This window comes from Argiope bruennichi, chromosome 6 (genome assembly GCF_947563725.1).
Source record: "Argiope bruennichi chromosome 6, qqArgBrue1.1, whole genome shotgun sequence".
NCBI lineage: Eukaryota > Metazoa > Arthropoda > Arachnida > Araneae > Araneidae > Argiope > Argiope bruennichi.
Window position 1 is genome coordinate 89,546,681 of NC_079156.1, and position 13,950 is coordinate 89,560,630.

General features: G+C 30.7%; 1 long non-coding RNA gene across 1 annotated transcript; it reads right to left on the bottom strand.

Moving 5' to 3' along the window:
* Positions 1–340: 340 nt before the first annotated feature.
* LOC129973101 (uncharacterized) lies at positions 341–9,114 on the bottom strand. Its single transcript, XR_008784935.1, has 3 exons — positions 9,034–9,114; positions 3,564–3,690; positions 341–550 (listed from the first exon to the last, which is right to left on the bottom strand). It is a non-coding gene; the product is annotated as an uncharacterized LOC129973101 (long non-coding RNA).
* Positions 9,115–13,950: the final 4,836 nt, after the last annotated feature.

The following is a 13,950-nucleotide window of genomic DNA, read 5'->3' on the forward strand; positions in this document are numbered from 1 at the left end:
AAACGATTCAGTGATTGAAGCTTGGAATAATACTTTCGAATTATGTTTTCATATAGATAAAAATATAAAAATGTGTAAATATTTATATTTTATACCTTTTAATTATTTAAATTTTAAAGACAATATAAAGATCTATGAATAAATCTGAAATCTTTAATGCACTATGGTATACCGAATGACATATTCCGATGTACTTCAAAATTTTTCTGTCCACAAACGGGAGATTTCTTTTTTATGGTCTATTAAAAAAATCACGGCTTTGTTAACGAAGTTCACATCACTTCGAAACTATTTTCATGTTGATTAATTCAACTGGGATTAATCATTTTTAACACACGTCTAATCTAATAGCACATTTATTGTAAAACTGAAATTTTGAAAATAATGATATAAATATGTAACAAGTCCAAGCACAGTCCAAGTCTTCGTCATTTTATAGCTGTAAATGCTCCATAGTAAGTGTTTTCTATTTTGGAGAAAAGGGAGGAGGGGGTCGAAGTCGTCAACTCTTCCTTCTCAGACGGAGCTGCACTGAAAATAGTTCAGAATTCTAAAAGGTATAAAACGATCAGATTAAATAATAGGTCTAAAGTGGGTATAAGGAGATAAAGTAGATAATTTCATTGATCTAATTTGTTCGCTTATGAAATATCGCTTTATATAATGCAATAGTACAGGCTGAGATACGGTGAACTCTTTGACGGATATAATTCAAAATTTGATAAGTATCTACATTGTAGATGCTAAATCCATACTAAATTTTTATTCATTCAGCTTTTTAGATTTTGAAGTGGTCGAGTTTCCTTGTACAAGAACAGTGGGGCCAATAGATTTGCTCAGAATTCATAATGTTCCTAATGGGTCAGAAATCTGCAAATTTGGTGTTAAGTAAATATGAAAGATACATGCTAAGAAATCCGTCCGGCTTATGCGTCTTTCTAAGTTTTTTTTTTTTTTTTTTTTTTTTTTTTTCACATACAGACAACGAAATTTGCTGAAAATGCATTTTGTGCACTCGGGGAGGAATGAAACTTGGGAATTTTTTAAACTCTTCAATTCTTATGTTCAAAATATAAGAATTGAAGAGTTTAAAAAGTTCCGAAGTTTCAACATTTTTGAAACATTTTTTGTATACTTCGAATACGAAAAAGTAAAACTATTATACTGTTATCAACAAGGCTTAAATTGCAACTTGCTTGATTCTGGAAAACAAAATTTCCAAACTAAAGAAAACACTATAAAACCGGGAGGTGTGTTGGTTACAGTAAAAGGCCATGGGTAATTGTCGAGAACAGATTTTTAACAAATTCCATGTTATCCGATGCTTTCAGAAGCTTTACAATTTTTTTTTTCATTCGCTAGTTTGACAAATTTTTTTTCACAATTACGTCTTTTCTTCAAAACTATTCGTAAAAAACAGCATTTTTTGTTTTCAAGTAAAAATGAGCAGCGCAAATATTTAAACCCATTAATCTAAAAATAAAAGCATTTACTAGTAATTACACCATGTCCATCATTACCACCAAGGTTTACAGGGCGATATTTTCTAATACCATTTGAAACTACTTCATAACGGAAACTTTTAAATAAATGCTGTGCTAGTTAGTTATTTTTCAGAGAAAGAGAAATGGATTGTTTCTAGATGTACACATTATTTAAAATACTATCAAGAAGTATAAAATGAATAAATCTAATTTCTGTGAAATGTGTTTGAAAGCATAACTGCATTCAATTATATAAAATTATTGATTCTTTGTGTATGATACTTTTTTTCCCTTTCTTCACTTATTTGCAATGTTTCTATCTTTTATACGGTAAAACAATTAATGATTTGAAAAAATTCCCACTTTCTGTGAAGATTCAAATGTATTATGGATTGAAGATTTATACTCATGAGCTCTTGTAGAGGATTTATTGGTTTTTAATAGTAACGTTATCGTTATTTGGGCCAAGTTTCAAAATAAAAATAAAGATGGGTTGTCATATCAAATTTATATCATTATCGGACATCTTTGTCACTTCTGAATAAGCTACGGGTCTTCAGTTAAATCTTTTGGCTATTAAAATACAAACAAAGATCATGTATCAGCTATTCCAGAAAAGAAAGATTTGGCATTTCCAAAGAAATATAAACTATGGTATTTATCACTATTGAAATTGTTTCCTAGATGGCGAATGATTCAACGTTTGGATATGAAAAGAATATTCTCAAATTAGTTTTGAAAATCTACAACTGTGCATAACAGTTACTATTTTCCATGACAAAATCTTTTTGAAAAATTATATTTAAAAGAATAAATTTTAAAATTAATATAAAAGTGGGTGAAAGTCTTAAAATCTTTTCTTACTACGTCGTTTTAAACTAAAAGTTCCAGCTTTATTACAAATTTCATTTAATATATATTCATTTTATTTATTATCAGTTCATTTCATTTTCTATAAATCAAATCGTTATTTAATTATTGGAGACCAGCAACAGAATACAGATCTTAGTACCCTTTATTACCATCATTGTACTTGTCAAATAGATTAGGGGAAGTATCATTCGAGGCACAGAATTTTAGAATATCGGCTAATAATTCACTTGAAAAATCTGACTGATGATGATCTTATTTTATAATCCTATAACTAAAAAAATTCATTTCATAGTTTTAGTCATAGGATTTATATTCACAAACGTTCCGAGGATATCGTATTAACAATTTTTTCGCAGATTTCGTCACTTCAGAAATGAGAAAATAACACGTTGGCATAGCGAAACCGAAAGCGTTAAGACACGCAATGGTTATCACAGAAAAATCAAATAAATTTCTAACTTCTGATAGTATTAACATTGCTCCTGTTGAAACACCCGCTTGGCATACTAACAACAAATTATTAGTTTTGCGCACCGGATCACTCAGCTATAACATTGCAATTCTGAGCAAGTATAAATTGATGTCTTTTTATAGATAAAAGTGGTAGTAAGAAAGGATTCAACAATTAAAATTGAGAAAAATGTTTTCAAATTACTTTTTCATACCCGTAAGAATCTAAAAGTGCGTAAATGTATTGCTTTGTATCCTTTTAATAAATAATATTTGAAATATTATATAAATATAGATAAGCTCAGCTTAATAATTTATTATACAACGGTATACCAAATCGCATGGTCGAATGTCCGTTAGCATTGCTCTTTTCACAAGTAAGCGATTTCTTTCTTTGTCATTTATGGTCGATTTAAAGTTCATTGGTTCGGGAAGGAAGTATCCAACACATCAGTTTCGTGTCGGTTAAATCTACTGGGATTAATCGTTTCGACTGTCGTGTAGTTTTGAAGTACGGGGAATAATGCTTGAAGGCGCGTGTTCGTTATCTTACAGCACGTAATGTGACGGAGAATGTTTCGCCTTTTGTGTTCAAAACCTGATTCTTCAGCTTTTCTCTTGATGATGTACGGATAATAGTTTAGAATAATGCAGATAATGAACTATTTAGAGTAAACAGTCTTTCTAAAGTGTATTTAAAGTAGAGTAATGAGAAATTTAATAGAAAAAATAACAAAAAGAAATCCTGAAGAGTACCTTAGCTGTTTTAGGTTTCCAAGCACCTTTTCCATTAACTTTTTTCCAAAACCAGCTCATGTTCTGTCCACGATATTTGACTTTTACCTAAATTCTGAGGGACGATCCAAAACGGAATTTATGTCACCTAAATAGAAAACATAAATTACTAAACTAACCAAAAATGTGTGTCAAATCTGTATGTCGGCTAGGGATCCGTGCATTGATAAGCGCAATACTTCAAACATAAAAAAATTATAAGGAATTACTGATTTTATATACATATATATATATTAGATCATTAATGGGAGAATAGCAGAAAGAAAACACTTGAAAGGAAAATACAATAGAAAGCGCTCTATACTTTTTAAATTCATCGGAATGAAATAATTGTATTGATAATCGCATCGCACAGAAGTTTGAAACCTATTACTCGTTTGAGAATAGATTCCGGTTAAGATGACGAAACTTCAAAGGCAGCTATCGATTAAAGTTCTTACCGAACCGTCAAATTTATCGGGAAAATGTGACATCTTTTTTAACAGTCGTCTTGTCGATCATACAGCCAGTTTTAGTCAATTTAAATTTTATTTGGATAATGTATATTACAGTATTTTAACTTTAAGATGAATTTTAAATTATCATATTCGTTAATGCACAATTCGCCACACCATCCTGAAGTGGGGAAGACTTTTATAGATGAAACTCTCAATCTCTCGCCGAGGTGGGGGGCTGGGGGCAACATGCGATATGGCGCGGTCAATTGTCTCCCTTACCCCCTTGCCAACACCACCACTGGATGTACATTAAATTTTTTCCCCCCGTTTTAAAGATTTATGTATGTCATCAAACGACCAGAATGCCGTTTGACAGAATTCTAATTTGAAACAGGACGCCCTTAACGACTTCATATGTAATGAGCTCAGATAATAAGCAGGATGATGTGTAATGTCTTTTCAAGCGCTTTGAATTCAGAACGGCTTTTCGTATAGAAAATTTACTGTGCTCAATTTATTCAGATGGCTTCTAACACAACAAGTGGAGAAATAAGAAAGGTTCAAGAAATAATTCAAAATATAATGGGATGTTCCAAATAGTCTAATTTGAAATTTAACCTTATTTCATTCAACAACCTTCTTAAAAAAAATCATCAATCAACTCGTATCGTTTCCTCGTGCATGTTTTTAATTATTCAGAAAAACATAATTACAAGCATCGGAATTCTTCCACTTTTAGCCACGAAAACAGAAATTTTTATCATTCTAAAAGGCAGTGTGTCACGAATAGTTTATAAAATATGACTCATAGCTTAAAGGATTGCATAAATGTTTAAACCTCATAACTATTCCAACGCACCCTTTACAGACTGAAACAGTATGCGAATTGCAATGAATTATTAATTTATTTTTCAGTTCTTAACTAAAGGCGTTAGTCCCATTACAATTTCTTTTTTTTTAAATTTAGTATTGAGAATTCTTTAATTGATTTGCTCCAGTAGCAGAAATACGTCTTGGAAATTTCAGGAAAACCAATAAACGCTGTACGCTTGTTAAATTCATTGAAATCATTTGCTTTAATACTCTCGTGTTATTCAAAAATGATTATGTTTATCTTTTGAGAATAGAACCCGCATAACAGTTATGATGCATTTTAAATAATTTAAAATTTAAAGACTTACCCGCAGAAACTATCAACCATCATGCTGTCGTACAGTTTTTTTTTTTAAAAAATCGCAAAACGACATATGCATTAAGGAGGAATAAAATTACAGTATGATAGGAAAACCTTATAAATTCAGAATAGTGCATCGTATAGCGAAATAAGAAATCTGCACCTATAGTAAATTGACAATGCTGAATTTATCGAGAAATATTTCCCCCGGGTTTCTCTTCGAAAAGAGGATGAGATATTTCAGGAATGGTGGTTCGATCTCGCTACCCTGGAAGGTACATAAATCGGTGGGAGATCTGGCTCCCCCACATATCTCAGCGCAGTTAAAAATGGTTCATCCTAACTTTCAAAAATAGATTTTCCAGTTTTATAATACAGTTTTTGTAAGTTAAATGGGAACGAGGCAAAATTTAAAAAACAGAGAAAATGTGTTTTAAAATTAAAAAAACATATGTGTTGTCATATCAAATTTAGATCATTATCGAGACATCCTTATCACTTCCGAATATTCTACGAGTCTTCAGTTAAATCTTTTAGCTATTACAATACAAACAAAGATCATGTATCAGCTATTCCGGAAAAGAAAGATTTGGTATTTCCAAAGAAGTATAAATTATTGTATTTATCGCTATTGAAACTGTTACCTAGATGGCGAATGATTCAACGGATGGATATGAAAAGAATATTCTCAAATTAGTTTTGAAAATCTACAACTGTGCATAACAGTTACTATTTTCCATGACAAAATCTTTTTGAAAAATTATATTTAAAAGAATAAAGTTTAAAATTAATATAAAAGTGGGTGAACGTCTTAAAATCTTTTCTTACTACGTCGTTTTAAACTAAAAGTTCCAGCTTTATTAAAAATTTCATTTGATATATTCATTTTATTTATTATCAGTTCATTTCATTTTTTATAAATCAAATCGTTATTTAATTATTGGGGACCAGCAACAGAATACAGAACTTTGTACCCTTTATTGCCATCATTGTACTTGTCAAATAGATTAGGGGAAGTATCTTTCGAGGCACAGAATTTTAGAAGATCGGCTAATAATTCACTTGAAAACTCTGACTGATGATGGTCTTATTTTATAATCCTACTAGCCGCCTTTGGCGACCAGTCGGTTCACCAGTATTACCGCTCGCTACAATTTTCAATTAAATATTTTAAGTAACTTGTTTCTTAATAGCTTCTCAAACAAATCATTTTTAATCTTCAAATTTTGATAGTTATACCAAACTTATACTGTTGTTTAGATCGTTTCGTTCAATTTACTATATATATTTTGCTAATTTGTTTTCATTTCCGGTAAAACTTCAACTTTAATTTAAAGTGGAAATGCTGAAATTGCAATTAATGTAAAGATATTTTTAAATGAAACCAAGCGTTTTATTTTATTTATCATTTTTGTTGTTATTTATTTATTATTATTATTATTGAATATGAGTACTGCAAACAGAATCGTTCGGTATTTAAGTCTTATGTGAACTACAAAATATTTTTCATAATTTGCGTAATATCTCAAAGAATAATTCAACAAAAATTTCTCAAATTCAGCATAAAATTCAGTTTTTAGTTTTGCTTTCAAAAGTATTGAAATGAAATCAATAATAATATTTTGTTCCGGCCTATAAATATATTTCAAAAATTATGAAGTCTAAATTTTATGCAGTAAGGTATCATATTCTGAGAAATATTCTGGACACACCAAATTTTAAATAAATGAATGAATGTTTCCATTTTCCACGATTAATTCTGATTTATGTTAAATTAACTGATAAATGTTAAAAATTTAGAAAAACTCAACATTTTCATAATCTTAGGCCAATTAATCTTGAGAAACCTGAGCGCTGATTGGCGTATTTTCTTTAAAACAATCGATGGAAAATTTAAAATTATCCTTTTTTTTTTTTTTTTTTTTGAATAGTGATATTTAAATTTTTATAAATCAGTCAGTTATAGTGACTGATTTTGTTGATTGGAAATTAATTCTTTATTTAAAATATTAGTGTTTCAAGAACATTTTGTTAAACGTGATTTCCACAGCAGAAGCTTTATGTAAAATCAAAAATTCGTTATATATTAGAGTACTTATTGGATCAAGTTACATAAAATATAACCATTTTCCATTTAGACCATTTTAGCAGATCTGTGTCTATTATTAAAGGTTTACAAATTAGCAGTGTGGCCCTGATTTGAATGGATATTCTGTTCATATTAAACAAAACTTGCCTTAAAATAAAACTGATTTATTATATTAATAATACAGATAGTGTAAAAGATCATAAAATAATTTTTCTTGAATTTATTTTTTAGAAAAAAATAATATTTCATATTTGTTTTATTTCCTACAGACACGTGACGAAAATCATATTTTTGCAGATTTCATTTCCAAAAAGATTTAATTTATTTTTAAATGGAGCTTTAATCGATGTGATGGCAACACTTTGAAAAATTTTTTCCCCATGAATGCGAAACGTGCTCGTGTAGCTTAAATTTTATTTTTATTTTGTACGAAAAAAATTGTTAAAAAATATAGTTAAATTATTTATTTAAAAATTAATTAAAAATAGAAATTTAATTTTAAGGTTAAAAAAATTGGTATCATTTAAAAGATAAAATTTTGATCTTTAACTTGATGTAAAAATCTTTTTTGTGTGGTACTATTTTCGGAAGTTATAGCAGAAACACGCTAAAATTTCGCTTATTTTTTTAAATATATATAATTTTAATTAAAAATTGGAAAAAATAACCCCTAGGTGCACATTCCGAGCCTCCAAGGTATACACGTGCCAAATTTCGTAGCTGTTGATCGAACGGTCTGTCCTGTAGAGCGCCAACACACACACACATCGAGCTTTATTATAAGTATAGATAAATAAAACAATTCATTTCATAGTTTCAGTCATAGGATTTATATTCACAAACGTTCCGAAGATATCGTATTAGCAATTTTTTCGCAGATTTCGTCACTTCAGAAATGAGAAAATAAAACATTGGCATAGCGAAACCGAAAGCGTTAAGTAACGCAATGGTTATCACAGAAAAATCGAACAAATTTCTAACTTCTGATAGTATTAAGGGTGCTCCTGTTGAAACACCCGTTTGGTATACTAATAATAATAAATTATTAGTTTTGCGCACCGGATCACTCAGCTATAGCATTGCAATTCTGAGCAAGTATAAATTGATGTCTTTTTATAGATAAAAGTGGTAGTAAGAAAGGATTCAACAATTAAATTTGAGAAAAATGTTTTCAAATTACTTTTTCATACCCGTAAGAATCTAAAAGTGCGTAAATGTATTGCTTTGTATCCTTTTAATAAACAATATTTGAAATATAATATAAATATAGATAAGCTCAGCTTAATAATTTATTATACAACGATATACCAAATCGCATGGTCGAATGTCCGTTAGCATTGCTCTTTTCACAAGTAAGCGATTTCTTACTTGGTCATTTATGGTCGATTTAAAGTTCATTGGTTCGGGAAGGAAGTATCCAACACATCAGTTTCGTGTCGGTTAAATCTACTGGGATTAATCGTTTCGACTGTCGTGTAGTTTTGAAGTACGGGGAATAATGCTTGAAGGCGCGTGTTCGTTATCTTACAGCACGTAATGTGACGGAGAATGTTTCGCCTTTTGTGTTCAAAACCTGATTCTTCAGCTTTTCTCTTGATGATGTACGGATAATAGTTTAGAATAATGCAGATAATGAACTATTTAGAGTAAACAGTCTTTCTAAAGTGTATTTAAAGTAGAGTAATGAGAAATTTAATAGAAAAAATAACAAAAAGAAATCCTGAAGAGTACCTTAGCTGTTTTAGGTTTCCAAGCACCTTTTCCATTAACTTTTTTCCAAAACCAGCTCATGTTCTGTCCACGATATTTGACTTTTACCTAAATTCTGAGGGACGATCCAAAACGGAATTTATGTCACCTAAATAGAAAACATAAATTACCAAACTAACCAAAAATGTGTGTCAAATCTGTATGTCGGCTAGGGATCCGTGCATTGATAAGCGCAATACTTCAAACATAAAAAAAATTATAAGGAATTACTGATTTTATATACATATATATATATATCAGATCATTAATGGGAGAATAGCAGAAAGAAAACTCTTGAAAGGAAAATACAATAGAAAGCGCTCTATACTTTTTAAATTCATCGGAATGAATTAATTGTATTGATAATCGCGTCGCCCAGAAGTTTGAAACCTATTACTCGTTTGAGAATAGATTCCGGTGAAGATGACGAAACTTCAAAGGCAGCTATCGATTAAAGTTCTTACTGAACCGTCAAATTTATCGGGTAAATGTGACATCTTTTTTAACAGTCCTCTTGTCGATCATACAGCCAGTTTTAGTCAATTTAAATTTTATTTGGATAATGTATATTACAGTATTTTAACTTTAAGATGAATTTTAAATTATCATATTCGTTAATGCACAATTCGCCACACCCTCCTGAAGTGGGGAAGACTTTTGTAGATGAAACTCTCAATCTCTCGCCGAGGTGGGGGGCTGGGGGCAACATGCGATATGGCGCGGTCAATTGTCTCCCTTACCCCCTTGCCAACACCACCACTGGATGTACATTAAATTTTTCCCCCCCGTTTTAAAGATTTATGTATGTCATCAAACGACCAGAATGCCGTTTGACAGAATTCTAATTTGAAACAGGACGCCCTTAACGACTTCATATGTAATGAGCTCAGATAATAAGCAGGATGATGTGTAATGTCTTTTCAAGCGCTTTGAATTCAGAACGGCTTTTCGTATAGAAAATTTACTGTGCTCAATTTATTCAGATGGCTTCTAACACAACAAGTGGAGAAATAAGAAAGGTACAAGAAATAATTCAAAATATAATGGGATGTTCCAAATAGTCTAATTTGAAATTTAACCTTATTTCATTCAACAACCTTCTTAAAAAAAATCATCAATCAACTCGTATCGTTTCCTCGTGCATGTTTTTAATTATTCAGAAAAACATAATTACAAGCATCGGAATTCTTCCACTTTTAGCCACGAAAACAGAAATTTTTATCATTCTAAAAGGCAGTGTGTCACGAATAGTTTATAAAATATGACTCATAGCTTAAAGGATTGCATAAATGTTTAAACCTCATAACTATTCCAACGCACCCTTTACAGACTGAAACAGTATGCGAATTGCAATGAATTATTAATTTATTTTTCAGTTCTTAACTAAAGGCGTTAGTCCCATTACAATTTCTTTTTTTTTAAATTTAGTATTGAGAATTCTTTAATTGATTTGCTCCAGTAGCAGAAATACGTCTTGGAAATTTCAGGAAAACCAATAAACGCTGTACGCTTGTTAAATTCATCGAAATCATTTGCTTTAATACTCTCGTGTTAATCAAAAATGATTATGTTTATCTTTTGAGAATAGAACCCGCATAACAGTTATGATGCATTTTAAATATTTTAAAATTTAAAGACTTACCCGCAGAAACTATCAACCATCATGCTGTCGTACAGTTTTTTTTAAGAAAATCGCAAAACGACATATGCATTAAGGAGGAATAAAATTGCAGTATGATAGGAAAACCTTATAAATTCAGAATAGTGCATCGTATAGCGAAATAAGAAATCTGCACCTATAGTAAATTGACAATGCTGAATTTATCGAGAAATATCTCCCCCGGGTTTCTCTTCGAAAAGAGGATGAGATATTTCAGGAATGGTGGTTCGATCTCGCTACCCTGGAAGGTACATAAATCGGTGGGAGATCTGGCTCCCCCACATATCTCAGCGCAGTTAAAAATGGTTCATCCTAACTTTCAAAAATAGATTTTCCAGTTTTATAATACAGTTTTTGTAAGTTAAATGGGAACGAGGCAAAATTTAAAAAACAGAGAAAATATGTTTTAAAATTAAAAAAACATATGTGTTGTCATATCAAATTTAGATCATTATCGAGACATCCTTATCACTTCCGAATATGCTACGGGTCTTCAGTTAAATCTTTTAGCTATTACAATACAAACAAAGATCATGTATCAGCTATTCCGGAAAAGAAAGATTTGGTATTTCCAAAGAAGTATAAATTATTGTATTTATCGCTATTGAAACTGTTACCTAGATGGCGAATGATTCAACGGATGGATATGAAAAGAACATTCTCAAATTAGTTTTGAAAATCTACAACTGTGCATAGCAGTTACTATTTTCCATGACAAAATCTTTTTGAAAAATTATATTTAAAAGAATAAAGTTTAAAATTAATATAAAAGTGGGTGAACGTCTTAAAATCTTTTCTTACTACGTCGTTTTCAACTAAAAGTTCCAGCTTTATTACAAATTTCATTTGATATATTCATTTTATTTATTATCAGTTCATTTCATTTTCTATAAATCAAATCGTTATTTAATTATTGTGGACCAGCAACAGAATACAGAACTTTGAACCCTTTATTGCCATCATTGTACTTGTCAAATAGATTAGGGGAAGTATCTTTCGAGGCACAGAATTTTAGAAGATCGGCTAATAATTCACTTGAAAAATCTGACTGATGTTGATCTTATTTTATAATCCGATAACTAAAACAATTCATTTCATAGTTTTAGTCATATGATTTATATTCACAAACGTTCCGAGGATATCGTATTAGCTATTTTTTCGCAGATTTCGTCACTTCAGAAATGAGAAAATAAGACGTTGGCATAGCGAAACCGAAAGCTTTAAGTAACGCAATGGTTATCACAGAAAAAACGAACAAATTTCTAACTTCTGATATTATTAAGGGTGCTCCTGTTGAAACACCCGTTTGGTATACTAATAATAAATTATTAGTTTTGCGCACCGGATCACTCAGCTATAACATTGCAATTCTGAGCAAGTATAAATTGATGTCTTTTTATAGATAAAAATGGTAGTAAGAAAGGATTCAACAATTAAAATCGAGAAAAATTCTTTTCAAATTACTTATTCATACCCGTAAGAATCTAAAAGTGCGTAAATGTATTGCTTTGTATCCTTTTAATAAATAATATTTGAAATATAATATAAATATAGATAAGTGCGGAGGTAATAATAGGAGGTGCGGTCGTAGAGACCGCGCTTAAATAAATAACTGAATTATTTTAAAAACCATCCGTTGAAATGAGTTGAAAAATTGCATGTGTATTGAAGGTCATAAAACAGGAAGCTACAGGTCAATCCATTCAATTGAGCTAAAAATAGAATAGGGGTGACCGAAAATTAATCACTAGCGGTCTCACAGACCGCACATCACCAGTTAAAGGTTAAATTTAGAAAAAATTAAGAAAGGGTAATTACTTTCATATGTGATGTGGTTTGTACTAAATTTTGATATTACATTTTAAATTTCATTTTACTGTAATATTTAAAGATCATTAATTGAGTTGATCAAGCGGCAGAAACTCCTCTGTACAAACAAAGGATAGAGCATGATGTACTCTATGCTTTTTAAATTCATCGAATTGAATCTCGTGATTCACAGAAGTTTTAAATGTGTTGTGGCCATTTCAGAATAGATTTCAGCTAAGAATGCCGGTGCATTCAGAAGCGGAGGAGGTGCAATAAAAATTCTTCCAAAGGTCAAGAAGCATAATTTCTCTAATATGATTCCAGAAGAACTAATTATATTTCCTGTTATATTAAATTAATGAAAATAAGCTATTATTTTAACTTTTTTAAAATTCAAATTCTGCTGAAAATCTGTGGTAGAAAAGGTCATAGACGTCTACTGCTTTGAGTTCTCAGTGGGCAGACCAAAAGTTTTCGAGAAAATGCGATATCTTATTTATCTGTTACCTTGCCGATTATACTGCCTAATGTCGTCAAACCGTTTAAACTTTACTTCGATTGTTAACAGTATATTAATTTTAAGATGACTTTTAAATTAACATATTCGTTAATGCAGATCTCTCCACAACAGTCCTGAAGTGGTGAAGACTTTTGCCAATGAAACTCTAAATCTGTCGCAAAGGGAAGCGGCAGAACGGCAATTCCTCCCCCCCCCCCTGCTAACACCGCCTCTGAGTGTTTTCAAATATTCTCTTTACTTCCGTTAAAAGATTGATGCATGGCTCATTCGACCATTGTGCTGTTTGATTTGATTCTCTTTTTGAAGATCCGCTTGGCAACCTCATAGCTCAGTTAATATACAGGATGATGTGTAAAGTGCTTCCAAGCGCTTTGAATTAAGAACGGCATTTCGTATATCTAAAAATGTAAATTGGCTATGCTGAATTTATTGTGATAGGTTCCGACGCAACGAGTGAAGAAATAATGTATTAAAGTTTTAAAAACTGATTTTAATTTCTAAAATGGACGAGCAGAAGTTAACATAGAATCGCTAGTGAAATTATTATCAACATCATAATCAAGCGATAACATTTACTAATTATAGAAGCGAATGTGTGTCTGTGCATCTTAGCGTTCTACAGAAATGATTATTTTATCTAAAGCTAGTAAAATTGGCGCAAATAGTACTCAATGAAATGTGGACGTAAGCACTTGAAATGACTTTTTTGAAATTTTAGTTTTAAAAAACAAGGTGGATTTTGGTGTTCATATCGACAGCCACCAAAACTATTATTTAAAAATGGTTTTCCTCTAAAATATTTCGTCTTTTAATCGTCCTAAAATTGAAAAAAAAAATATCCTTTTTAATGAAAAACGATTTAGCTGCCTTCAAATCTTTTCCTGGATATTGGTATTTCCTTTTTTTGTTC